The sequence below is a fragment of the Camelus bactrianus genome, chromosome 17 (genome assembly GCF_048773025.1).
Source record: "Camelus bactrianus isolate YW-2024 breed Bactrian camel chromosome 17, ASM4877302v1, whole genome shotgun sequence".
NCBI lineage: Eukaryota > Metazoa > Chordata > Mammalia > Artiodactyla > Camelidae > Camelus > Camelus bactrianus.
Window position 1 is genome coordinate 31439408 of NC_133555.1, and position 27487 is coordinate 31466894.

At 46.5% G+C, this 27487-nt stretch overlaps 1 protein-coding gene across 5 annotated transcripts in view; it reads left to right on the plus strand.

Annotated features, from left to right (window-relative positions):
• Positions 1-13826: 13826 nt before the first annotated feature.
• Positions 13827-27487, plus strand: part of SFMBT1 (Scm like with four mbt domains 1) — a 98608-nt gene continuing 84947 nt past the window's right edge. For 3 of the 5 annotated variants that reach the window (XM_074344674.1, XM_074344672.1, XM_074344671.1), the window contains exon 1: positions 14262-14516. The gene's annotated coding sequence lies outside the window, so the exon portion shown is untranslated. Of the gene's footprint in view, positions 13849-14261; positions 14517-14935; positions 15268-27487 lie in introns of those variants that run through there. The other 2 variants (XM_074344675.1, XM_045505942.2) reach the window with 2 other exon arrangements.

A 27487-nucleotide genomic window follows, 5' to 3' on the forward strand; every position in this document is an offset into this window, starting at 1 on the left:
TCCAAACTCATCTCTCTCCTCACCACCTCTTCCCTGGGCCCTGGGCCCTGTCAGACTCAGGTGCCTAAGCTCTTGACCCCACCACGTGTCCTTCCCTTTCTTCCAACAGCTCAATCTTCCTTCTCCCCTGAGAATTAGGAAGGCAGGTGGTGAGGAGGGTTCCAGAGAGGGTCTTGGAGCAGACACAGCACCACGTCAAATGGTGTGGCCTTGAACAAGGTGATTAATCCTTTTGAGGCTCAGTTTACTTGTCCAAAAATGGGCATAAGAGCACTTGCCTCATAGGGTGTGAAAGGAATATGTGAGAGGATGTAGGGGCATGAGCAGGGGTGCCTCGCACCAGCCCAGTGTTCTCTCCGTAAGTAGTGAGTAGAATTATAAATCTGCCAGAGAGGAACGGTGGCCCCTGGGAACATTTGTTTCACCCCTACCTGCTCCCTCCTCCCCACCTAACCCCAGTCCACAGACATGCTAGTGGTTAAGTCTTTTTTCCTTCAGTGGAAACACTTCTTTCCCCTTTCCTTGAAGGCAAAACTGCAGGTGAAGAGAAAACGAAAGTTCCTTTTCAGCCTCGCTTGCCTGGAGGAGCTTGGATGGTGAGGTCCTGGGTCAGGGAGACTGCCAAGGCCTTCTGACTCCTGGCAAACACGGGGAGCCGAGCCTGGGGAAGTAAAGCCGCACTTTACCGGGAGAGCCACTAGCGGCCCGCCCATGCCCTCTTTCAGGCTCAGTCTGAGTGGCTCCCCAGATCAGGAAATGATGCTTCCAAAGCTTATTAAATGATTTTCAGCAATTTCAGAAATTGCCTCAGCTGGTAGTTTAGATTTTCCTGTAGCCTTAGATTAAAGCAGAAAGGAAAAAGGCCCCTGGTGATATAAGACAGTGTGGCTTTGTCCAAAGAGGGCCAGCTATTGTCAGCAGCTTCTGAAGAAAAGGGAAAGGTTTGAGTTGGTCCTGCCTTGCGGGTGGGCAGCTGCAAGTGCTGGCTCTCCTGGCCTCAGCTTTTCAGCCTGGGCCGTGGTAGGCACAAGGTCACTCATGCTCCAATTTGCCAGTGTCTTCACCTTGAACCCACTCATCATAGCTAATCTGAAACTTGTTGAGTTCTTCCTCCTCACCCTCAAAAAAACCCAACAAAACCCCATCATTGTCTCTGCAACTGGCCTCCCAGACCAGGTAACATCTATCAACTCTTCTAATTACAGTTTTGTTCATTGTTTTTCCTTCTCTGGACTGGGATGAAGGACACGAGGTTCAGGTCAACTGGCTTTCCGCTTCCAGAAGCAGCTGGGAGGAAGAGAAAGGCCAGAACCTAGGGTGTCCAGAGGGTGCTGTCTGGAGTGCTACTGTTAAGGTAGGATTTTTCTAAGAAGGAAAGTGTGTTCTGCCCACAATTAGGACTCATGGACAGCAGGGGGACACCAGATGCATCTGGATCTGGCACCCATCCTTGGGGAAGGAGAAAGGCTGTTGACCTTTGGTGTCTGGGTCATATCTGTGTGGTGGGGGAGTCCATCAGGTTTTCCTCTTGTTTCCTTTTCTCTTCTTGCTCCTCCTCAAAAGGCTGTGACCTGGGTGTGTCTGATTCTGATCCACAGAGCCTGTTGCTCCAGGCCACCCGACTCCCATCAGCCTCTGTGGACCACTTCCCTGACTCTGCCAGGGCTCCGGTTGCCTTCCCAAATTGGGAGAAGGGATCCAGATAAAGCAAGAGAGCCAGAGAGCCTGAATATCATGTTCTAATTCCAGCCCTGCCCCTGTTTCTTCATAAGATCCTCTTCTCCATCTACACAAGGTACTGACCCTGCCCACTGTGACTCGGGGGCCATGGCAGGGACCCAAGGAAATTCACTGTGCAACACTCTTTGGGGCTGCAGTGGAGAGTGGGAGGGTGGTGGGCCTGTGCACTTCAAGGCTGGACCCTGGAGCCTGGAGCATGAAGCCTGAAGCCTGGAGACTGGGCCTGCGTTCAGGCAGGGGAGTTAGGCTAGAGCAGAAGTCATCACGGAGTCTAAAATATCTCCATGTATTGTTCTGCCTGATAACGATCTTCTCTCCTGATGTATTATGTATCTTATGTATTTCTTATATTAATTTATAAATTGTGAATCATGAAGTAAGTGTTCTAGGGCAGCCAGTACCCTGTGAATGGGCATTTCTAACTGGCCTTTTTTTTCCCTTTGTATGTGGTACACACATCCTCCTGTGCTTACACTGCCCTCTATATTGTTCTTTTTTTACTACACTTTGTCCCAGTCCAAGTTGTGTCCAGTTTTTTGCTATGTTGAATACAGTGTGGAAGAGAATATCCTGATACCGAGACCTCTGAGTGCGGTCCTGCTTCTGCATTTTGCCTGCCTGTGACGCCTGAGAGCGCTCCTGCTGTGTCAGAGCAGGGCACTGCCTCTGGACCCAACTTCACCCCAGAGGGAGCTCGGGGTGGAAGGCAGCCTGCCCGGGTTACACCATGTTAATGACCAGCTGGCCCGGAGCCCAGACTCAGGACCTGCTGGCCAGTGGGCCAAACCCCTCCTTTCACATGGGTTCCACATCTGAAAAGGGCTTTGCAAAATGCCGGGCACCCAGGCAATGGTCAACATTCACTGTGAGGTCACAGCAGCCTGTTACTGGGTCATTCAGTTGACTGTCTTCCCACTGCAGATACTGGGAAGGTCCTGGGGGAGCCATGGACCTTGGTGTCCCTGGTGGGCACAAGCTGGCAATGAGGACCTGACCCTCTAGGCTCCACTGCCTCCTCGGCTGCAGGCTGAAGGATGCGCCCATCTCAGTGCTGAGGGTGTGTCTGACACATGGACCTGCTTCCCAAGAAGTATCAGGAAAGGCATTGATGCCCCAGGCCTTGCCCTGAAGAATCTGATTCATCAGCCTGGTTGGGGCACTGGAAACAAAAGCTACCAGTAAACAGAAAGGAAGTGAAACAACCTGGGCAGGCATCTCCACCCGCTGTTCCTGTTCCTCCTTCGGGGTGACATGGCCTCCTCTGGGAAGTGGCTTTGGACTTTGTTCCCTTGCCTGAAGGCCTGGTGTGCAGCCCACTAGGTTCAAGGCCCATTTGTGCCATCTTGGTGGGCGCTTGGTGAGCTGCCAGCCTGTAGGTGGAGTCCCGTGGTCTTGACAAGTTCACTCCAAGTTCTTGTGCCTTCGGCCACAGAGCTGACTGTGGAACCCCCCAGGCTGTCTCCTGACCCCGCAACCCTGGATGAGTTACTCCACCTCTCAAGCCTCAGCCTGCTCTCTGTCTAAACTCGACTTATTTTTATTTTCAGATTTTCTTTTGATCAAAAGAATACAGGTACCTAGTTTTAAAAGCTGAATGACCCCTAAACGGCAGGTTCTGTCCACGTACCAAGCTTCCCCTCTCCCTCGCCCATCGTTTTAGTTTTTTGGTCATTTATTCTTCCATTTCTCTTCGTATTTCTAAATGATTTGCTTATATTGCTGTTTCTTGATCCCCCACCACCACCACCTTTAGAACATTGACCTCCTGGTATGGAGAAATGAGCTCAAACAGCCACCTCTCCACACACTTCCCTCCCCCATCCTTCCAGTGTTATGATCTGGAGTAAGTTGATACTCAGTGTTTACATGTTTCAAACTATAGAAACATTGTTCTCTGCTAAACCAAGTAGTACCCTATTTCCTTTCTACTACAATCTGTTGTTTTTCCTCAAGCTATTAATTATCTCATTATTTTATTTGCTTTTTTTGATACTTTATCATAAAACTCTGAGTCAACACTATAAAGCTCTTATCAAGATGACTAACCTCAGCAGGTATCATGGATTCTGGGTTTTCCCTGGAGACCTTGCTCCGGGAGCCCCTCACCCACCTCCTTCACTCCCACCATCCCATCTGCAGGCCCCTCCCTTCCTCAGAAGGAAAAGGCTCAGAGAAATTAAAGAACTTTGCCCAACATCATAGCAGTAGTAGGATGGGGGCAGAGATGCAGATCTAGCCAAGGAGATGCAGTTGTGATCAAGAGCCACCATCCCCTCGCTTGAGCTTGTTGTAGTCCAGTGGGGGTAGAGACAGCATAAACAGGACCATGCCATGGGTTTAACCTGCAGCAGGATTGCACATTCTACAGAGACCTCAGCCCTGACTGCAGAGGGCAGAAGCTGGTCTCCCTGCTCATCCTGTGTGACCCTTCCTGAAATGTTCTTTCATACCCACATCCATCCCTGTCCTGGGCAGATCTGAGAACAGGCTAGGCAGTAAGTCTGCCTGAGAGACAGCTTTGCTCTGACCACCCGTGGCTACCTCCCCTTAAACATGCTAACGGTCCCTACCCAACTGCCAGGCGGACATGTGCCTCCCAGGACCACCAGCCACCCCCTTATCGCAGACAAGACACTCTCCCACCTCCCCAGGTCTCCGTCACCAGAGGGCAGCCAGGGTGCTGAGTTCTGACCCCAGCTTCTACTCTCTGCACTGGAGACTACTCCTTTCCTTCACTGATCAGAGTCAGCTAAGGTCAGCTTCAGGGAAAGCGAGGAGGTTATGGTGGTTCTGAGGAACCCAGGGCCTGGGGGCCTGTCATCCATTTGTTCACACATAGGCAACTCCTGGCTGTGGCCGCCCAAGTCCCTAAAGGCAACACACACCCCTGAAGGGGACAGAGAACCTCCTGCACCCAGAACTCTTGCTGGAAACCCTTTTGCCTTATATAGAAGAGGTCTGAGCATCATCTGGGGCCTCCGATGACCAACATCTAGCTTGCCCCTGTGGCTGCACAATGGAGTGTCCTGCAAGCTGGAGGCCAGGCCAGCTGGGGGTTCTGCCACTGGGTTGAGACCACCCCAGGGGCACAGGCACTGGTGCAGGACACATCTCCCTGGCCTCAGCCATCAGAAAACAAGGAGTGGGTATCAGAGGCACTTGGGAAACATAAGATGCATAGCTCTCTACAAGCAGCCACATCTCTTCCAAACAGACATCTAACCAGGATTTAATCTGCAACTCAGATTCAATCTGCTAAGTAGGGAAGAAAGTGTGTGGTTGTCATGGCAACACCGAATTGCCCCGGACTGTTGGTCTCTCGGGTGGAGATGGGAGGGGAGCAGAGCCAAGCCTCTGCCCCCTGATGGGATGTTCTGGGGCGTGGGAGCCAGGCTAGACATACCTGCTTTCTTCCCACCACCCCAGCCTGGGGTTGAGGGCCTGAGCCGTGTGTTGTGGTGTAGAGGGGGCTGCTGGGCTCAGGGCCTGCACCCTGGGGTCTAGGGCCCTGGTGGCTCAGGCATGTGTGTTCCAGCCCCACCTCAGAGCAGCTTGGGCTTGGAGCCCCCTGTTCCAGCTGCCCCCGAATCCTAGAACTTCCTAGCAGTGCTGGGCCCACAGTCATGATTATGGACGTTGGCACAGCTGGCCTATCCTGAGTCCAGTCTGAATGGCTGAGGAAACAACAGCCTCACTCAGAGAGTGCCAGCCAGGGAGGGGAGGTGCCGCAGGGAGGAAGATATAGGGCTGACCCTTCTCTTCTCCTCTCCACCAGGAATGGAATGAAGCCAGCCCAATAGGTTGCCCCCTGTGGTCTATGCCAACCTGGGCCCAGGCCTAGGTAGGGGTAAAGCAGTAGAGGAGGAGACTGCTCAAGTGGAGGGGTTAAGCCCTAGGAACCCCACCTACCCTCAGATCCACCGACCCCCCTTCTCACTGGCCTGCCTCTGACCAACCAGTGCCCCCAGGACAAGGTCTGGCCTCCTCAGCAGGCCTCCAAGGCCCTGCTGACCAGCTGCATGTCCATCTCTGTGGTCCCAGGGCCTGGCCAGAGGAGGCTCCATGGACACTTAATGCATGAATGAATGAGTGAGTGGATGACAATTAGAGTGAGGACTTGGAGCAGAGGAAATGGAGAGGCCAGGTTGGGGTGAGGAGCTGGTGGGAAGACCTCAAAGGGACGTGTTTGTCAGGGGCCCCATCCCCAATTTGGCCTCAGCCCTGGGGAAGCCTTGTCTTCCAGAGGGACCACAGAGGTCCCTGGCAGATGTGGCCCTGTCACTTGATCTCCCTTCAGAGAGACAGGGACCCCAGGGCCCACCCCCAAAACCTAGCTAACCTGGTCCCTGCTGGGGGCTGCCTCCTGGGGACCCTGTAGACCTGACTGCTTTTGCTACATGGTCTCTGAGTTCTCCCGCTGTCCAATTAGTGCTAATTGGGAGCAGGAAGTGTGTGCATGTGTAGGGTTAGGCCTGGAGCTCCGATGTCCTTGTCAGAACCTAGAGACTTCCTGGGATGGGCTCTTGCCAGGGCCGTGGGGTCTTTGTGGGACCTGGGTGGGATTGACTGGGCACTGAATCCTTCTCTCTAGGGACTTGTGCTGTCACAGGCCATCTCCTCCCCCAGGCACCAACTGCCCCAGGGCCAGTCAGGCCCACCTTGTTCATGCTGAATTCCCCAGTGCCTGGCACAGAGCCACGACTCTTCACAGTTTCAGCCTCCAGAAATGAAGGGAAGAAGGCCTCAGGGCTTGGCAGGAGAGGCATGGAGGGGCTGGGGACTGACCTGGCCCCAGCCTCAGCCCATGGTTCAGTAAAGGCGAGGAAAGACTTGCTTATCTGATGGGTTCACACTTGGGCCTCCCTTGAGGGACAGAGGGTGCAGAGGCCCTGGATAGAAAGGTGGAATTTCCCCTTAGTTTCCCCTCCTCCCCCATGTACCTACCTCCTTTCACTTGGGGCACAGATGGGGGTGTCCAGAGGTAAAGCACCTTTTGTGTCAAGCCCTAAGCTAAGTTTTCAAGTCCTGTGGTTCTCCCCCCACCCACAGGCACTGGTCACAGCCTGATACAGAGGCTGTAATGGGGGGAAGCGTGGGGTGTGAGCATTTGGGGAGCCTGGGTTAAGGCTCTCCCCACCTCCTGTGGTGCTTGTGTTGACCATGGTCCCTGAGGGCCCTCATCCTGGGCACAGTTAGGCCTCCTTCTTAGTAGACTCAGACCTGGTGACCCTAGGATCCTGAGACCACTCAGAGCCTCGGGCTCGGGGGCTCACGTCTGGAAACAAGGCCCTCAGGGCTCAAAGGTGCTCAGAGGTGAAGATTGCTTGGTGCCAGTTCCTAGGAGTAGCCTCAGTTTCAGCTTGTTCTTGAGCAACAGAGGGGGGGCACCAGGATCCTCTGAGGCCGGAGATCAGAGAGAAGAGGCCTTACCGCCAGCAGCCACTAGAGGGCAGGATCCTCCCGTGTGTTTCCTCCAAAGGGCAGGTAAGCAGGGCGGCTGGGAGACAATGGGGTGGCGGGTCCTGGACTTGGTGGCCAAATTCTGAGCAGCTGCCAGTCGGGTCCAGCGGAGGCTGGAACACTGAGCAGAAGTCTACGTGGGCCCTAGACCCAGAAGCCCTCGCTGAGCCTTTCACTTCCCGACAGCCCGGTTCCAAGCTTGCCCAGCACCTCCCCTTCTTAGAACAGCAGTGGCAGAAGAGCCGTTGGGATTACTCCAAGCCTGCTTGGAGGAGCGAGGCCAGGCAAGGGCTCAAAAGCGGGCCCTTAACTCCTTTGGCTGCAAGCACAGCCTCAAGAGGAGGGCAGGGCCGCCATTAATCCCCTTAATTGGCACCCACTTCCCCAGCTGTGCCAAGTGGCCCTAAAGGAGGTGTGGTCACAACATGGACAGCTTCTTACACAGGAGTGGGGTGGGCATCCTCACGGAGCATGTACCCCAGAGGCAGCCACTCCTGGGCTTCTCTGCTGGCCAGGTCTGGATGAGGCAGAAGCCTCTGGCTGGGAGAGGCAGGGTGCAGAGAGACACCCTGCAGCTACCAAGGGCCCCGTGGGCACACACACATTCATGTCAGGAGGGTTACGGGAGGTTTCTCTGCACGAGTGATGGCCACGCTGTGTGGTAGCTCAAACACAGGCTCTGCTGTCACCCTGCCCAGGCTAGAGTCCCAGTACCACCCTTGCTAGTAGGCCTCAGGCAAACAAATGTTCTCTAAGCCTCCGTTTCTTAATCTAAGAAAGCTGCAAGAGTCTGGCTGACGTGGACAGGTATGGGTTCTACCCCCTGGGAGTCAGCTGGGGAGAAGGGAACTCACATTTGGTGAGCCCCAACTACAAGTTGGGCATCACACTAAGGCCTTTACATGCATGTTCTTACTTAATCCTCTGGGTGCTGGGGTCCTGCCAGGAACAGCACACAAGGCATTTGCTGTCTGCAGAAAGCCTGCCCCCACCTGCCAAGGCTGCCTGTCCCCAGCAGTGCCTCCCCGGCTGCCATATTGAATCTATCACAGGACCCAGCACAAAGGCACTTGGGAAGGTCTGTAGAGCCATTTCCCCATCCCCAACTGCACAGAGGAAGAACCAGGCCCTGGAAGAGAAGGGACTCCACCCCTACAGTTACAAGCAAAGTTGGGCTAGACTTAGGTTTCCTGCTCCCAGCTCAGGAGAGGAAATCAGGCCTCCTTTCTTGGAGAGAGTTCCTTTCTATGACCCCCTTTCATGGAAATCACCCTACGGAGAGCTTCAGTCAGCTGGGAGCATTTCTGGGTTGGCCATATAACCGTGCTATCTGTGAGCCTCATGCCCACCTGTGTAGGCACACAGCCCGTATCAGCGAGAGGAAGCATGTGTGAGTGATTTCATCTGGCTCTGATGCTTGGAAAAATGCTAGAAAACTCCTCTAAAATATTCACAACTGTGTTCACAGCCCAATCCCACATCTCAGAGCTGAAAAAACCTCTAGCCATCTTTGGATGCATTGCTGTGCTTTCAACAGCCAAATGCTACTAGCCAAATTTTAAGGATAAAGTAATTGCTATCAGGAAGTTAAGTAACTATCTCAGGTTTTGTGCTTCAGACCTGTCTGAAGACAGTGAAGAGTGGAAATTGGAGGCCCTTAGGAGCAACACTTGACAGGAATGAAGATCACACATCTCAGGAATTATAAAGTAAGTAATGAGAAAATTAGAATTCAATTGGCCACACTTCATTTTTTACAAAGCTACTGGGTAAAGCAAAGTCCACTGGCATTTTCCCTGATTTTGTCTGTACTATTCAGAAATCTCTTTCCTGCCAAGTCCACCCAGTGCTGACAAGCAGGGACCAACCTGGGGGCCTAGAGGTGGCACCGCACATTTGGCTAGAAGCTCAGCCAGGTAACTCTGAGGCTCTTGTTTATCAAGGAGATTAAGCTTCCCTGTTGCTGTAACAGCATCAAGCAAACATATTAAATGTCCTTGCTAACATTTTATAGATTCATACCAATATCCCAATAGTTATTGAATATAAACTATACCTTAATAAAAAAAAAGGAAAAATGGCAGCCTGGGAAGAGGCAGGGAGTGCAACTGAGGGCACGGGACAGGCAGGGACTGTGGTGTCCAGTCATGGCAAGCAAGCAGGGTATGGAGGGAGGACTCTGAGCATCAGAGGGACAAAGGCTGTGCTTGCCCAAGCCCAGCAGGTGGCTTTGGAGAGAGACTGGGAGGGTCCAAGGTCATTTTCTCCCTCTACCCTTTCCTTTCCTGCAGGGCTTGCCCTGCCAATTCCCTTCCAAGAGCCCAATGGCCAGCTCTCTTCATGAACCTCCTACCCCTGACCCTCCAGGAGGAGCACAGTGGGCTTGGAGAATGTTCTATACCTGAGCTGGCCCTCCTCCCTCCTCCCTCCTGGGCTGCAAGTGGCCAAAGATAGGAGCCTGTGGCCAGAATAGTAATCCTTGGTGTCTTGGTTCTAAATGTCAGCCCTTCAGCCCCAACCTGACCCCCAGGTCTTGAAATTGGCCTCTCTTTAGGCTGCTTCACTCAGGGGTAAAGCCTGGCTGACTGCTTTTTTTCAGTGTGGTGTCTAGAACAGATGGATAGAGGACCACAGGGAATGGGGACTAAATGTCCCATCAAAGGCATACACATTAGATAAAGGTGTGTATGTGTATTTATCTATTTACATATATATGTCGATGTGTGATATATATATATGTACATATACACTTTTTAATGTGTATGACTGTTGATGGGTCATTTATTACATATGTTCAAATATTCAAAATATTTAATACATGTCATATTAATTATTTTATTATATATTGAAAATTATGTTTACTTACATGTTACACATTTCATATCACACATACATTTACTATTTCATATTATGTTTTATTATGTATATTTTCATAGATCATGTTATATTACTAATTCATTTGAAAATTTCTAAAACATTTAATATTTAATATATTATATAATACATATGCTGTTAAGAGGAATGAAAACATATGTCCTCAGAAAGATCTGTGCCTAAATGTTCATAGCAGCATTCTTCATAATAGCTCTAAATTGGAAAGAACCCAAATGCCCATCAAGAGAATGGATAAATGAATGTGGTATATCCACGAAGTGGAACACTATTCAGCAAGAAAAAGGAATAAGCTACTGTTACATGCAACAGCATGTAACTCTGACCTCTTGGTCAGTGAGGACAGGGGGTCATAACCTCCACCCTCCAGAGCCAGTAAAAAGTGAGTTGGGAATGGCTGGGATACCTCATGGGTGTGCCAACCTCTGGTCTTGGATGTTGCCAGCTGACCCACTAGCTACCCTCTGGTCAACCTGCTGCCTCTCAGGGAAAGGGCTAGCCCCATGGTGACTGAGACAGGCCCACAGGGCGACTGATGTCTATGGAGTTAGATTAGGGTGACAGAACCCCCCAAAATGACCAACAAATACTAATATAAATTATAAATACCAATCATGAAGGAAACAACTGCAGGAGAGAGAAACCTGTTCAGATGGAGTGGGCAGGGAAGAGTTCTCTGAGGAGACAACCTCCTTCAACAGATACTGGAATAATGAGGTGGTACCACCTACCTGAAGGTCAGTGCCCGCGGTGGGATGGAGAGAGTGCCGGGCGGTGGGAACAGCATGTGCAAGGGTCCTGAGGTGGGAAGGATCTTGACATAATTATGGGGTAGAAAGGAGACAGGGACAGGTAAACTGCAGCAAGTAAAGTGGGTGAGTGCCTATTGAGTTTGTAGGGTGGCCAGGGCCAGTTTTACAGGCCAAAGTAAGTCTTTTGCCTTTTTCAAAGTGCAACAGGAAGCCCTGGGAGGCTTTTAGGCAGATGTGTTCTGAGACCAGAGATCAGTTCTCTCTGTGCTCCTCAGGGGGCTGCATCTTCTGTAACTACTACCTGAATTTCTAAGCAGCAGAGGTGTCAAGGAGTTAGCACACCTTGTTTGTGGTCTAGCTCTGCCTCTCACTGAGTGACCTGGAAGCTCCCAGTTTGCTCTTTGTCCATAGAGAATGCGATGACCTACCCTGGGGGATGTTGCAAGGGGTAAAGATTTCCTGCCTGTGCATACATGCCCACACCCACACAGGGCCCTGCACAAGGGAGACTCTTAAATGGTAGTTTTCAACTGTTCCTTGTGGCTCTCTGCTCTTCTTCTTCCTCAAGGGTCACGAAGGTGAGCAGTGGAGAGAGGCTGCAGTCAATGAAGGACCTAGCTTCTGTCTGAGGTTTAAAATATTTGAGTAAATTGAAAGATAGCACATGTCCTGGTTGGGAAAATAAAATATTATAGAATATTTGATCTGTTTAAATTAATTCATAGGTTTCATGTAACTCCATGCAAAATCTTTATTTTTTTTGAAATTAAAGTATCAGTAAAAACAGCTGACATTTACTGAGTTTACACTGAACTTGTGAGGCAGGTGTTACTCTTACCCCATTTTATAGACCAAGACTTTAAGGCCTTGAGGGAATAAGCAGCTTGGCAAGTTCACACGGCTGGTGAGTGTTGAACCTGGATGGTTCCCATTTCCAAAGCCAGCACTCTTAACCCCTGTATGATGTTCCTAGAATGTGTCTGCTCTTAAACCAGTTTGGATATTAAGTGATATTCTGAACTAAAGAAGACCTCATAAGGGGATTCTATCCTCGCCAGATGTGAGAATCTATTTTAAAAAGCCAATATTTAGAGCCACGTGGTATTTTCTCAAAGTCTATGAGAGGAAATGGAGAATTCGGAAATAGACCAACCAAAATCAAAAGCATAAGAGTAGATTTTACTAAACAAAGAGGAAGAACTATTTAATAAATGATGACTGCATAAGCAATAAAAATGGTGAGGGTTGTGGTGAGTTAAATTCATATTTTACCCTACACAGCAAAATCAACGTGCCATGGATAATCATCGAAGAATTAAATTTAAATGAAACTTTAGGAAACAAGCAGAAAACAGAGTATCAGATGGGTGGAAGAAAGCTCACTTTGTCATCACTGAAGCCATATAAAAAAATCACAAAGGACTAGAATGACAGATTGAATAAAACAAAAAAGAACAATGGACTGGGAAATATTTGGATCAGTGACGACACAGGAACAATATCTGTAATATAAAAAATGCTTATTCAAAGTTAGAAGAGGTGCAGGTCCCCAACAGATGAATGGATATGAACAGATCATTCACAGAAAGGGAAATACACATAGTAAATGCAAGGTAAAACATTTAAAGTCATCTAAGAAATACTAAAGTAACCTTGAACTACTAATAGATACTATTAATATAGGGGAGAAAAAAAGATGGCACCAACTCTTAGAAATGTGTATTGAACTCTTTACACTTGTTCCTGGGAAGCGTGGAATGAGTGGGTCAGCTCTTTGGGAAGTCCTATGGCAGAGTGGGGCAAGACCATCCTGTTTCTTAGCCTTCTGCCTGGTTATTTAACTGCCAGTTATTTGTCCCAAGTGCAGAACTAAGAAATATGTTAGCAATTTTATGGGAACAAAATATGCCATATTAGGATACTGAGTGAATGTATGAGGATACCAGTACACATTAAAAAAATGACTCACGTGAACAAAAGAAAAATGTTAGCAAACACAAGAGTTGTGTGTTTGCAACTATGTAAAGACGTGTATATAGGCGAATGGTTTCACCTGAGGAAAGTTGCATTCGGTAGTAGTATCACGGATAGTAGTTTATTCGTTTTCTATTTTTCTTTCTCTCTGGTTGCTACATTGTCTTTTCAGCGGCAGCTTAAAAATGTATGTATCTGGATTCAAATCCAGCCAGCAGTGTGACTTAAAGCAACTTTGTAAAGTGGGATAATAGCTCCCAGCGCGGTGGTGAGGTCAGTGTGGGAAGTGACTGGGGTCGTATCTGGCACCCCAGACCTCCTTCTTGAGGTGGAAGCGCTTTCTCCTCCCTGAGAGGCAGGAGGCATCAGTGCCCTGTCGGAGACCTCCTCTTTGCCCGGAGTCCGGGCACTCCTGGTCTTCGTGGGTCGGGGACTCCCTTCTGCAGGGAACTCTCCAGAGCAGGTGGGGAGGTGGGGTGTCCCATCGGCACCTGCGTTCGCTGGGGAAGGGGCGACCTCGAGGAAACAGCACCTCGGGTTGTTGGGCCGGCTTGTAGCCACCTTCGAGTTTCTGTCTCGACCCGCCCTCTCCCCTCTAACCTCCTCCCCTGCTCTCCTGCCGGAATTCGGCAGCCGTCTTGTGCCCCCTCGCCGGGGCCCCGAGCTGCAGGAAAACTCGGATTTACAGGGCGCCTCTTGCGGAAGCCTGGAGACACCGGGTGTGCCGGGTGGGTAGGGGGAAGCGGGGGTTCTGGGTCTGACTTCGTAGACAGGGGGCATTTGGGTGCCTTTCTAGGTCTCAAGGGTCGCGCCAGATCCCCGATGTGGGCGAGGCGGGCGGACGCAGCCCTTTCCCGCTGCGACACGCGCGGATCTGGGATGGAGCCGCCGCTCCGTCGGCTCCCCAGCTAACGCTACCTTGCCGGAGGCTGTCACGTGCGGACGACAGCAGTGCGCTTGGCTCCGACCGGGAAGCCAAAACCGACCCAAGGACGCCACCTGGTTCCCTTGGCTCTGTCCACAATCCGAGGTGAGGCGCGGGGGCCCTTCCCTCGTGGGTCGGAGCAGGGACAAGGTCGGCGCTGGGTCCCTGGCGGCGCTTCTTCCCGTCGGGGCCGGTCCGCTCCGGGCCGCAGCGCCGTCGGGTGCCGGAGGCGCAGCCGCGTGCCCTGCGCCACGGCCTCTGGGGGAATCCTCGGCAAGTTGTGGGCTAGGGGCACGAGGGGAGGGGGCGGTTGGAGACGCTAGACCCCCAGCACCTCAGTCTTGCGTCTCCCTTGCCTCCGGCACGGACCCAGCGGGGCGCGCAGACTAGCGGGCGAGCCCAGGGAGGCCCTGCCGAGGGGCGCCACGCGCGCCGCGCGAGGGGCGCGGGTTGCCGGGAGGAGCGCTGGTGGGGGGGGGGGGCGCGGGCGCATGCGCTCTGCGCCCGTGCCATATTGGAATGAGTCGGAGCGCGGAGCGCCGCCACCGCCGCCTCCGCCGGAGCGCGGGTGGAGGGGGGCGGGGAGAGCTGCCGGCCGCCCCGCTCCGCCGAGCCCAGCAGGAAGGAGGGCGCGAGCGGGCGAGCGCGGGCGGCGAGAGCGGAAAAAGCGCCCGCTCGGAGGAGCGAAAAGAAGGAAAGAAAGAAAGAAAACGAGCGCGAGAAGGGAAAAGAGAGCGATCGAGGGAGCGCGCGCGCGCGAAAACTCCCGGCAGGTAAAAAAGCGGGGCCGCCAGCTGGGCCTTCCCGCGCGGCGGCCTGAAGGGGCGGCGGCGCCGCCGGGGCGGGGGACTGCACAGCGGCTCCCTCGAGGTGGCCGCGCAACTTTGCCAGCGAAAATCCGCCAGGAGCGGGCGGGCGGCGGGCACCCGGGCTGAGGCGCCAACGGGCGGCGGCGGCGGCGGCGGCGGCACGTTGGGGGCGGGGGCAGGGCGGGAGGGGGTAGCGCGGCGCCCGCGCGCGGCCTGGCGCGCCCCCGCGGCCCCGCGCGCCGGCCGGCCGGGCAGCAGGAGCGAGCCCGGGCGCCTCGCCGCGGCGGCGAGCGGCGGCCTGCTGCTTGGGGTGGGCAGCACGGCGCGCGGCAGCCCCAGGGCGTGAAAGGAAAGTGGCGGGGCGGCGGCACCGCGGGCGTCCAAGTTCCTCGGCGCGCTGGGCACGCTGCGCGCCCCTCCCCGCGCGTCCAGCGCTCCCGCCCGCCGAGCCCCCGCGGACCCGCCCCCCGGGCTCGCTCCGGGGCCGGGGCGCGAACCCGCATCAGGACCCGGGGGCGCGCCGCCCGCGCGGCGGTCCGAACTTCGCAGGGCCAAGGCTGCTGCTGCGCGGTGGCGGAGCGTCTAGCGGCCGCCGCAACCGGTTGCTTCGGGCCGGCGAGGTGGAGTGCTCCGGCCCTCCCTAGCGCCGCGCGAACGGGCCGTGGGCTCGCCGGGAACCCGCCGCCCGACCCCGGCCGGACCTGCCGCTCGGGAGGTCTGTGACCGTTTCGATTTCTATTCTTAAAAGTCTCGTTTTGAACCCTGAGAAGGAAGCTGCGGAGAGGCGAGCAGTGTCCTGAGAAGCCAGGCCTGCTCTGTGGGGAGCAGAAATGCCTTGTGAGAACACAGATTCCGGCGGAGAGGATGTGTATTATGTTAAGTTTTTCACAATATGTCAGCTGTTCCTTGGGGTCTAAAACTGAGCCGTAAAGCACAGGTCACCTGCACGCCTTGCTATGCGGCGGGAGTTGGGTAGGACACGCTCACCAGGGACAGGCTTTTTATTTAGGGGGGTTGTTCCCAGCCGGTAAGTCAAAGCCTTGCGGGTGGACTGCTCCGAGCGAGGTTTCGAGCGAGGTTTCGTGAGTCCTCCTTAGCAGTGATATGGTCTTGAGAACCAAAACACCGCCAGAGATTTGAAAAAAAATAAGATGGGTTTTTGTCAATCCCTGCATATGCCTTCTTCTCTTGAACCACATTTTTAAGATGTCACACTTCATTGCATCGCAGGTAAAATGCCTGAAAATGTAATTGTTCACTTGTCAACTGTCTTGAGAGGAGGAAGGTGAGTGTCATCTTGTGTACACTTTGGGGCCTTGTGTTTTGAGGGACATGTTGAATCTTTCTAGGCCACAGGTAGATCCAGAGTTGATATTTGCTTACAGTGTCAGAAAAGTAACGGCCTGGTGGAAACGGGAGTGGCCCAAGATCAGGAAACAGTTTTGTGACTACTGTTGTCATTGACTAGCTGTCTTATCTTGGGTATGTTTCTTCCCCTTTATAGATTTGGTTTTCCTTGTTTGCAAAGTTAGAGGATGAATAGATCATCATTCTTTGTGCTTTCAGTTTTAAAATTCCATGAGTTTTTAAAGTGAAAGATTAAAAAAATCTTGGTCTGGACTTTAAAAGGTTCTATGTAAAAGTGCTTACAATGTGCGTCTTTATTAAAATACATTTGGAAAAGATATTTTGGGAGCTCCATCTAGGATGATTTTAAGTAATTTATTATCTGGAGAGATAGTTACAAATGTATTGCAGTGTTTTTGAAATTTTCTATATATATTTATTTGTTTATTGAGGTCTAACTTACAGTAAGATCTTAAGTACATGGAGTTCACTGACTTTTTACATACATATATGCCCTGATGGCTACACTCAGGTCAAGATAGAAATAGAACATTTTCAGCCTCTCAAAGGGTTCTCTTTACATTCCTCCTGTTCAGGAAACACCTTCCCTCTACCAAGGTGACCACTGTTCTGACTTCCATCAGGACTGCTTGTGAGTTTTGCTTCTCAAGAAAACCCTTTTGAGGGTGAAAGGGGGCAATATTAATAATTAAGCTGAAGGACAACGGATGTTAAAAACCTGGAGTTACAGTCATTTTCGGCTTGATCTTAATGCTTTTATAACAATTCTTAGGATTTTTACTGTCTAGAAAAACTGAACATTGTGACTTGAGAGACTTCTTAGTCAGAAGGTCACTTTTTAGCTGAGGCAGTACTTTGCAGGTTTGGATCTGTCGTTCTTGGGAGTCCTTGTGAACATAGGCCTGATACTAATCTGTTACTTCCCCTTTTTGGAATATAAGTATATTTCCAGTCAGTAGGTTTGAAGAATGAATCATGCACTTTCCCAATAAGTCGAGTTTAAGGTGTCAGTTGAATCAGTTCTTTAAAGCCTAGAATTTGCTGACAAAGTTAAATAAAAGTTAATTTTTTGAATTTCAGTGAATTAAAGAATGTGGGCATAAGGCTTTAACAACCTTTTAAATGACAGCAGATGATTTATATATGCAAGATATTCTTCGTAGTTTATCATATCATTAAAACTCTAGTGATGAAAACAAACAAAAGGTAACTAAAAATTATGTTAAGTGTGGGTTTTTTTGTTTTGTTTTGTTTAGATTTCAACATGTTTAAGGTATCTTTTTGTGTTAGACTGCTAGGAAGTTGGTTTTTTTGTATTTCCCACTGAAGTAAGTACTTCAGCAATTTGTTTATCTTTCCCAAATGCCTTTTGAGATATTTTTGTACTTTTTCTTGTTTCTGTTGCTTAAGGCGAGGAGTTAGAGGTTATAAGCGAATTCTTGTTCTCACAAAGGCCTGTGTTTTTACTGCCAGGCCATCTGTGTGGGATGGGTTGGGAACTGTCTAGGGCCTGTGGTAGGAATGTATGGAGCATAGTCCACAAAGTTCAAAGGTTTTGTGAAATGATTCTGCTGAAAAATTCTGTTTTTCTGTGACTAAATCAGTCAGTTGGCCAAAAACTAAGCTGGATTTGGTCACTCTACCCCAAGTTTCATAGCATTATTAGCAAAGAAGGTAATTGATCACTTAGTTATTATTGAACCTCCACTCTTTCTTCCTTCCTTCCTTCCTTCCTTCCTTCCTTCCTTCCTTTCTTTCTTTCTTTCTTTCTTTCTTTCTTTCTTTCTTTCTTTCTTCCTTCCTTCCTTCCTTCCTTCCTTCCTTCCTTCCTTTCTTCCTTTCTTTCTTCCTTCCTTTCTTTCTTTCTTTCTTTCTTTCTTTCTTTCTTTCTTTCTTGCTCTTTTTAGATATCTTAGCTTTTGTATTATCAAATTTTAACTTAAAATTTGTTAAATTTTTGAGAGGTACAACTGAAGAGATGCCAAATGAGAAACAAAATACATATGAAAGGAAATTCCCTCTTTTGCTGTTTTTTTTTTAAATAAACCCTGATATTTCTCTTTAAAAATGCTTTTCTTATCTGTAATCTTGCTGCTTCTGTAGAGTAATTTTGCTTTCACAGTGGTAATTAGACTGGGTGTAGTTATAGAATGATGGTGTAGAAGCTGCTGTCTTTTAACTCTGAAGTCTGTGGACAGTGTGAACTGCCAAACCTCATTGGCCTTTTTATTGTGACTTCGTGTCATGTGCACATTAAATAAATGAAAACAATCCAAAAAGCAGAAGACCATAAGGCAGGTATTTTGAATGCTAAATATTTTTATATTAAAGTTTTTCTAGATTATAATTTTTTGAAACTGTTCTTTCTGGAATTATTTGGCTGTTAATACTTCAGAACAATTTAAATGAGAATAAAAGAACATGTAATCAGTAAATATTATGGCAGGGTATTTTTCTTTCAGTAAATAACATTTGTTTTGTAACTGTAATATTTTGTAATTGAAAAAAATGTTTCTTCTTGTACATAGTTGTTAAGTTGGATGAAAGTCTCTGGGGATGTTGGTTACCTGGGAGATTTTGAACCATTAGACTTCAGGGATTGGGACTTTGCTATGACTGGATTTCAAGTGGTACTGGCCCCACTGGAATACGTTTAAAATAGAAAGGATGTGGTCAGGTTGTTACAAGTTCATTTTTAAACTTTTCAAAAGTGGGAGAGAGGATAAGAACAAAGACAAGTTATTAATAGAAAAATTATGACTTCACTGTTAAAGTTTTAACAAGTTTGATTCTAAACCTTTGCCTCTTGCTCAAAGGTACCTAAGGATTTGTAATTATTTTCTAGTCACTTTTATTCAAGAGGATGTTTATACATTTATTCAGCTGTCATTAGATCGTCACTCAAGGACATAACTAAAAAAAAAATAATGTCTATATATTGTGCTAAAAGTATTGAGTCCCTACTGAACTTTATGGTTTGATAGTCAAAACTTCAGAGCCAAGCACTGGACTGTGCGGGGAAAGGCTATTCAGTGGCATTTCTAACATGATGTAAAGTGCTGCATACAAGTTCCTTTCTGATGTTGCTTAATCTAGAGAAAGGTTAATCACTAGACTGATTTAGGGTAGATAGGGCAATTGAGAGTACTTGCTTGGTCTGGGAAAGTTGATCATGGGCTGAGATGACATTTGGAGAGTGGGGTCTTAGATGAGAGATGGAGGCTGGTTTGTTGGCAGCTTCACGTCCAGGACAGTTGTATTTGGAATGACAACATGAGATGGAATGAGAACTTTAGCAATCATTAAAATACCTCAAGAGTTTTCCTTGCTGAAATTCTGTTAAAAGTGTTAACCAACAAGTCCTTTGATTTGAATTCCAAATTATTATAGTTTTTTTTTTACCCAGAATGGTTTTAAGTATTTGAGGTGGCTACTATGTAATACTTGCTCAGTGGTAAGGCTGCCTGTGAGTTGTCACTAGTTTTTTACATTAATTTCAGTTAATTTACTACCCAGACTAGAGTGCTTTCTTGTCTCTGAATTTTTGCTAGGGTTCTTTCTTATCAGTCAGTTCCTATAAAACATGTTTTTTTCCATGTTAAAGATAATATATGATAATTGTGAATCATAGTTTTAAACCACTTTGGCTTATTTTTACTTATGTCATTATAAAATAACCTTCTTGGAGTGATAATGATAACACAGATGTACTTAATATATCTTCTAGAACATGGTAAATAATGAGAAAGTAAATTTTCATTATTTTGAAAATTTTTAATTTTTTCTGTTGTAAAATATACGTAACATAAAATTTACCACTTTAAGGTGGACAATTCAGTGACATTAAGAACATTCACAGTGTTGTGCAGTTATCACCACTATCCATTTCCAGAACTTTTTCGTCTTCCTAGACTGAAATTCTGTACTATTGACAGTAATTCCCCATTCCCGCTTCCCCATAGCCCCCGGCAGACCACTTCGCCTCTGTGAATTTGACCATTCTGGCTACCTCGTGTAAGTGGAATTGTACAGTATTTGTCCTCTTGTGAGTGGTTTATTCACTTGACATGATGTCCTCGAGGGTCATCCATATTACAGCATGTGTGTCAGAATTTCTTTTTGAGGAAATGCATTTCCACAGCAGGTAAAATAGGTCACGGAACCCTGTACACTAGGACTCATTTACCTCCTTTGGAAGAAGTCTGTAGGTGCCAGCAGAGCTGTGACAACGAGGTACCTTTTCCTCAGAGGTAGTTCTGACACATGTGGTTATTGGAACGAAAGAGAGAGATGGAAGCAGGATGTGACAGCAGGGTAGAAGACAGGGAAAGTGTAAAAACAAAGGTTCCTACAGTCTAGGATCCCATTTGGATTGGGACAGAGAGCCGTGTGGGTCTTAGGATACCACCTTATTGTGTAGTCACTGATGTTAACAGTTATTGGTCTGAGTCAAAGCATTCTACCCAGAATAATTAACCAAAAAAGTTTCTGTTCGAAAGTTGTAAATAAGCCTTCAGTCATAGTTATACAATGACTCATTCCCAGCTGTTCTGGTTAGTTGAGGTTTTGCCATATATCACTTTTGTTTCTGTATTAATGGAAAACTAATGAGTATATACAGCAGCTTAATAGCTTACATAATAATACCGCCACATAATTAGTGCTTTGTATTTTAGCTTTATTATTATATTACTTTAACTCTGTATTTGGGAAATATCCAGTCATAGAGAGAAAGCAGGTTTGACAGAACTATGGAGTATGGGTTGAGCAGTTAGCACTTTCAGAATAGCTGAAGAAGTGGAAGGCTTAAAAAAATTATTATTGTTTTCTTTACTATTATTTTTGATGCCTGTTTTGGTTAGTAGACATGTGGTGAGTTTCCTGAATACTGTTTGTTCCCATAATGGTAGAGGACACCTTAGAACATCTCTTTATCATCCCCTCCCCCCGTGCCTTCTTGCAAGGGTACTTTTCACTATCTTCATGACAGTGAGTGTCATGAAGCCTGATTGTGTGTGTGTGTGTGTGTGTGTGTGTGTGCGTGCGCACGCACGCCTTAAATTACTGCTCAGTTCTTAAGAAAATCAGAGTAGTTAGTTTTCCTAGAGTTAGTAAGGCTTTACTGAAAGTATCAGTTTCTTTGCCAAGATATTGTCCCTTGGGCACTAGGGAGCACGTATTTTACACAATCCTGTCCCCATTGTGTATCATTGAAATTCCTGAATTGCCAGTTAAACATTCTGAAAATTTCAGTTTATATACCAGAGTCAGTTTGTTAATTTTTAATGTAAGAATTGGTGGTTTTAAGTAAACTGTTAGAAGAGATACTCTTTTTGTAAAAAAAAAAAAAAAAAAAAGGTAGCTGTTCTTTCCAGGAGTATGGTTCCTTTTGGTTAGTTTTCATTTTTATTACTGAGCAAAATGGACAGGGGTAAGTGGTCTAGTAGCTAAAGCTAGAAATATGAAAAACTTTGGGTATTTGTTGTTATGGTCATTTATGATATCTGAACCCTTTGACCTTTTTAATATAGTTAATGTTTATTATTTTAATTTTGTTTCCCTTTGGAAGTTGATTTTCTAGTCCTCAATTTTGCATTGTATTTGCATTTAAAATATACTTAAGTTTTTTTTATTGTTAATATGAGTAACACTACACAAATTGGGAAACAGACTTAATCTGCTCTTAGGGATTATCTGCAACTGGTTTTCCTTAAGGACACAGAGGAGCTCCTGGGTGAAGTGAGAGAAACTCTAAGTGACTGTTGCTAGACCCCACTGCAGAGGGCTGAGTGGGCTCTTCTGACTTTGCCTTCTAGGGTGGACCTCCCTTCTCTGCAGTGAGTTCTTGAGGAGGGCTCTGTGGCTCCAGCAGCCAGATCCAGGGCCTTAAGGCACAATGGAATTCTGAAAATGCTGCCTCTTCTCCCTACTCACCCCTTGACCTTTACCCTGATTTTGGCTTCCTATTAACTTTGAGAGGAGCTCTTTCCAGAACATTCTACGAGTGAAATCTTAGGTTCTGGTGTGGTTTTTTTTTTTCCCACAGCCTTCTTAAGAGGCTTCCCTACTCTCTGTGTCTCATCTTGTGACCTCATTGCGACCTTTCCCACTCAGAGAGTTTCACCCCCTTTAGGCCCGGACCCATTCATTGTCCAGTCTTTCATTTGCTTCTTGGCCAGTACACTTTACTCTGGTCCCTTTGCCCTTCTACAGCCTCTGCTCTGTAGAGCACTGCCTCCACCAGTCCAGCCTGTGCCCTCTCTGCTGTGGAGAGACTACCCCAAATTCAAGGTCTCCTTCTGAAGTGGCTGTGTGTGGGACTGGCTCCACATGGTCCTGTCTTGATGCAGACCCTTTTCTTTTTGCCTTCTGGGACCGTTTCCGACCCTCTGTTGTTTGTACCTTTCTTGTTGAATCCTTTCCTGGTGGATTCACCCACATTTAGACTTCATTTAGCTCTTGTGTCCCCCTAAACTTTTCTGCTGAGCTTCAGATCCGTATATCCTCTGCTGTCTGGACCTGTCCAATTTGGATGCCTCACTGGCCCCTCAAAATCCACAAGTCCCAAACAGACCCTCACAGTCTACCCAAAAGCTGCTACTTCTCTCGCCAGCCCATCTGCCTAGGGCACTTTTTTTTTACGTTCCTCCTCAGTGATGATGTCCATTTTGTCCCCGGCAACTTTCCTCTGGAACACAGTCTTATTTTTGAATTACCAGCCTCTGACCATAGAATATACAGTTCTGACTCCTTGGTTTTCAAACATTTTTAAAGCTGTGGAGCCCTTTGTTAAGTAAAATCTTTCTGGGAAGCCCAATATATAAAATAAGTAAAAGTAGCATCCTGGTGGAGGGGGAGTGAAGGGCTGGCATCCTTTCCTGCCACTTAGACCTCCCGGTGCTGCTATCTTCCTCCTCTGAGGCAGAACTGGCATCTGGTCCTTAGGCTATAAGTGGAGTTCCCTGGAGTTGCTGTCAGTACTGTCCCAAGGCACTCGAACTCTGCATTTCTGAAAACCACTTGGTCTTTTCTGCACCCCACCTCTCTCCCATTGGTTTTATTTTAATTGTGACTGATAAATATAAAATTAGTGCTGTGATGAGTCTTGCCAGGGAAAATGAGAGCCACTTTTGGAAGTCAAACTAGATATTAAAAAGAGCCAGCTCCATTAAATGCAGAAACCTTTGAAAGTGCCCAAGAGTTCCTTTTTTACAGAAGTTTTTATTGAGTCTTATCTTTCTTTAAAAGTACTCTTCTACAACATGAACAGTCAAGTAAACTTAGTTTTACTGTTTTTGTTTTGTTCACTTACCAGTATAGCAGGTTTGTTCAACCCATAATGTAACTTAAATGTTAAGTATTTGCAGTGAGAAGTATGTTCTGTTGCCTCCAAATGGTTGCCCAGCCCCTCCACCCCCTGCCCTCCCCCTCCAAACCATCCAGCGCACTGTGGCCAGATAGATCTTTCTAAACAAACGATTTTATCACAAAACATCCTGCTGCCAGCAGGGTAAAGTCTGGCTCTACAGGAGTGTGCACAGAATCCTTGAAGAGCTTGTGCCATCACTTGCCCCGCTCATCTCTCTCTCACAGGTACCCTCCCTCCAGCCATGCTGAGACCCTGCCCTTCTGTACATCCTCTCATGCGCAGTCCTGTGGGTCCTCCACTATCTCACGGCTCTTCTGATGTCAGTCTTGCATGTGCCACTTTCATACTTTTTGCCTCATTTGATTACCATAATTATTCTTTTACTATTTTTAAAAGTTACTTTTTTTTAAGTTTTTTTTTTTAAATGGAGGTACTGGGACTTGAACCTAGGACCTTGTGCACGCTATGCATGTGCTCTACCACTGAGCTATACTCCCCCTAAAATTTTATTTTTAAAATTTGATTTTTTAACTTAATTTTTATAAAGTATTATTATATTTTAAAAATAAAAATGGTGAAATACAAGTAATAATAAATCTAATCAGTTTATTAAAATACATTCCTTCAGTAAGGTTCTTGACGAAACCTTTTGTGCTTAAAATTTTTAAAAACTATGTATAATAGGTGATATTAAGGAATTGATTTTTTTTTTAAGGTGTGATAGTAGCATTGTGATTATATATGAGAATGCCCTTATTTTTGGGAGAAGTAGGCTGAAGAGTTTAGAGGTGAGCTGTGATATCTTCACTTCCAAATTGCTCGTAAAGTATACATATATGCACATATATATAGAAAGAGAAAGCAAATCAGAAAAATTTTTAATAACTTTCAAATCTTAAGTGGAGAATATTTGGAATTTTTTCCAAATCTTTATATTTGGAAATTTTGATAAAAGCTTCTTTTGGCACAAGTTAAAATGGCTGCAAAAAAAGGCTGCGAAAATAGTTGGTATTAAAAATATTTTTAACCCCAGTTGAAGTAAGATGATGTTGTATCTGGATAAGGACCTGGGGTCCCTGAGACCAGGGTAGGCATCCACAGAGGTGGAAGAGGGTGAACCAGGCCTAGACTTGGCCTATAACCCCTCTCACCCTCCAACCCATGTTTGCTTGGAAATGGAGAAACTTTGGAAATTTTGAAGCTATGGGGGAAAAACTCTCTGGTTTTTTACCTAACTGATTTTTGGCTGGAGGAAGTTTAGGAAATTTGGGCTCTTCAATAATTCTAAAGTTCTTTGTTAGTTTAGAAACAAAAAGATAATTATGTAAAATTTTTTACTCATAATATGATTAGTATATGATATTAACATATAAAATGTAATTGAACTTTTAGTTGCATACTTATTAATATGGTTGAATCATTCAAATTTTGGTTACAATGGAGCCAAACATGTAAGAGATTTTTCCATCTTGCTTTGAGGAGCAGATACACTTTTTTTTTTAACTGTTATGGCGGAAAATTGAAAGTTACTGTGAGTAGAATGGACCTCTTCATATCCCACCCCTCCACCCACCCCTGTTTCACTGAATTCAATTTCTGCCGCAAAGAATTTAGAGATAGGTAAGAAAGATGAGATTGCTATTAATAGGCAACACTTTTTCATGCATTGCTTTATATTTATCATAATCACAGACTCAAGTACTTCTTAATTTATTTTTTTGAGACAGGGATACATGTACCTAGTAAAATATTTTTTGAATAGTGAAAAAGAGTATACTCCTTTACTGAGACTCCTAGTCCCTCAGTCCCTTCTGCAGGCTGCTGTTATTCCTAGTTTCTTTTGTTTTCTTCCAGAAAAATTCTGTTTGAATAAAGATATGTATTTCCCCACCCACTTAAAAAAAAACAATTGGTAGTGCTCTTTTCATTTAAAATGTCTTGGATAAAAAGAATATGAAAATGAATATATATATATATATATATGCATATGTATGATTGGGACATTGTGCTGTACACCAGAAATTGACACATTGTAACTGACTGTACTTCAATTAAAAAACAAATATACCTTGGATATACCCGGTACCCAGAGATCTGCCTCATTCTTTTAATGATTGCCTAGTATTCTGTTATATGGATGCACCATAATTTATTGAGTTGGTTCCCTATATGTATACATTTTGGGTTATTTTCAATTTTTTATGCTATAAACAGTATCATGGGCTAATGATAACTGAACTTGCTTGGATTAAGACAAGCTTTCTAATACTTAAATTAAAAAAATATTTTTAATGAATTAGTGTATTTGTATAAGTAGACCATCCTCTGGCACTGGCTGCAGTAGAGTAAGAGGAGTTGGAGGTAAAGGTACACAGGGGCCTTCCACACATCCCACCACTCCTTCCCCTTCCCATGTGGCAGGAGTGGGAGGGGGCAGAATTCCCACCCAGCGTGATAAGCTGTGATGTGTTAACCATGCCTTTAAAGCTCGAGGCCTGCTGCTTGTTATCAATTTCAGTAATTTGTGTTTGTGTTTCGGTTTTGAGAAAATCGCAGCAGCATAGATTGGCTAACAAATTATATCACTTTCTGGAAATTTTTTTGTATTTTGTTTACTGGCAATTAATACTGCTAAAGTTTTTAAAAGATTGGATAAAAATCTTGATAAGGAATTTTAAACAGAGTGCTCTGGTTCCAGTGCAGTAATTTCTGAAGAAACTGTATTTGGAATCCTGATGCATTCTGTAGTTGAATCCTACAGTGTTAATATATTTCAGTAATCCAGGTTCTTAGTTCTTACCCTTTTTGGAAGAACTTCAGAACACTCCTAAGAGCACACATCCATACGCACGTCATTATATCATTATATCCTCTGCATACTGCCATTGCCTGTAAAATACTTTCCTCACAAAATGTGTAACAATTCATGGTAACATATTTCTAACCCAGGCTGTTGTGGTTGCTCAGAGGGCACGCACACTGCGCCAGCGGCCGGGGTGCTGCCGCTCGGGGAGCACTTGTGCACTCCTTGCAGGGGCTCACAGCCACTGAGTGCACTACTGGGCTTTCCTGAGTCAAGTGTGTTTACTCTGCTGTGGCCTTCTTTCTGCCATTTATGTTGTGTTCTAGTGAGTAGGTTTTTTTTTCCCCCTAGTGAGTAGTTTTGACCCATGAAGGCAGATAAAAGGATGCAACTTGTAGACTTGGACTTGTGGCAAAGGAACAGTGTCACATGGTATGTCAAAAAGCAAGTTTTATGGGTTGATAAGGTGCTTTCAGAAAGTGATCTGAGAAAAAGAAGTATAGAAATCTCAGGCAGTTATGGTGAGTCAAGTTCCTTGTATTGTGTGATGTGTTAGAAACAGCAGGGCTTCCTGGCAAGTTGGACCATTCAGTGTTTAAAGAACAGGTGGAAGAAACAGTGATTTGAAGGCATATTTTAACTTCAGAGGATTTGAAGAGGCCTACGGAGCAAGCAAGTTGCCTATGGTTAATGCCTAGTAAATTTACACAGGAGTTCTGCCTAATGACCTCTCAAGTGAAAAAAGCACTCCTGATTGGCAGTGTGCACACAAGGGCTAGTCAGAGAAACTGACCTCAAGGCAGATGGGGGGGCGTGGAATTTCCTTCTCTGCTGAAAATGACAGTACCCCTCTCTAGAGGCAGGAATGTTATTGCTGCGCTATAAAGCTGTCTGTGGGTTTTTTCCCTCTTTAGTGAATTGGAGGTACCGTGATCTGATACCAGAGAAATTTATTTAGCAAACTTTATAAAGCAGTGGTGCTAGGAGTTTAGGGAATGCAAATTTGAGTAAGTTTTCTGCTCTTAGGAAGCTTATAGTACTGGGATAGGATGAGATACAGAATAGCTAGTGTTTAGGTACCATCAAAAAGGCACAGAGTGCCTCCTATGGAAGATGTTTTGACAGGGATGGGAGAAGGGGCTAACATTTTTGTAGGGTATTATTTTTTGAAGTGGTTTTTATGGGAGTAAAGGTCAGAGAGTGAATGATCTCTGAATAATTATTCATGTACCATATTGTTAGTGTAAGACTTTCTAAAACAAAAAAATTTATTTTTTAATGCAGAAAAGACCCAGTGTAAAATAAGAAAATAACCCTGAACTTTTCCTTTTCAAATCCCTTTCCAAGCCTTTATCTTTAGTACTTCATCCAAAACCTTTGGTAAGGTTCCTGCTA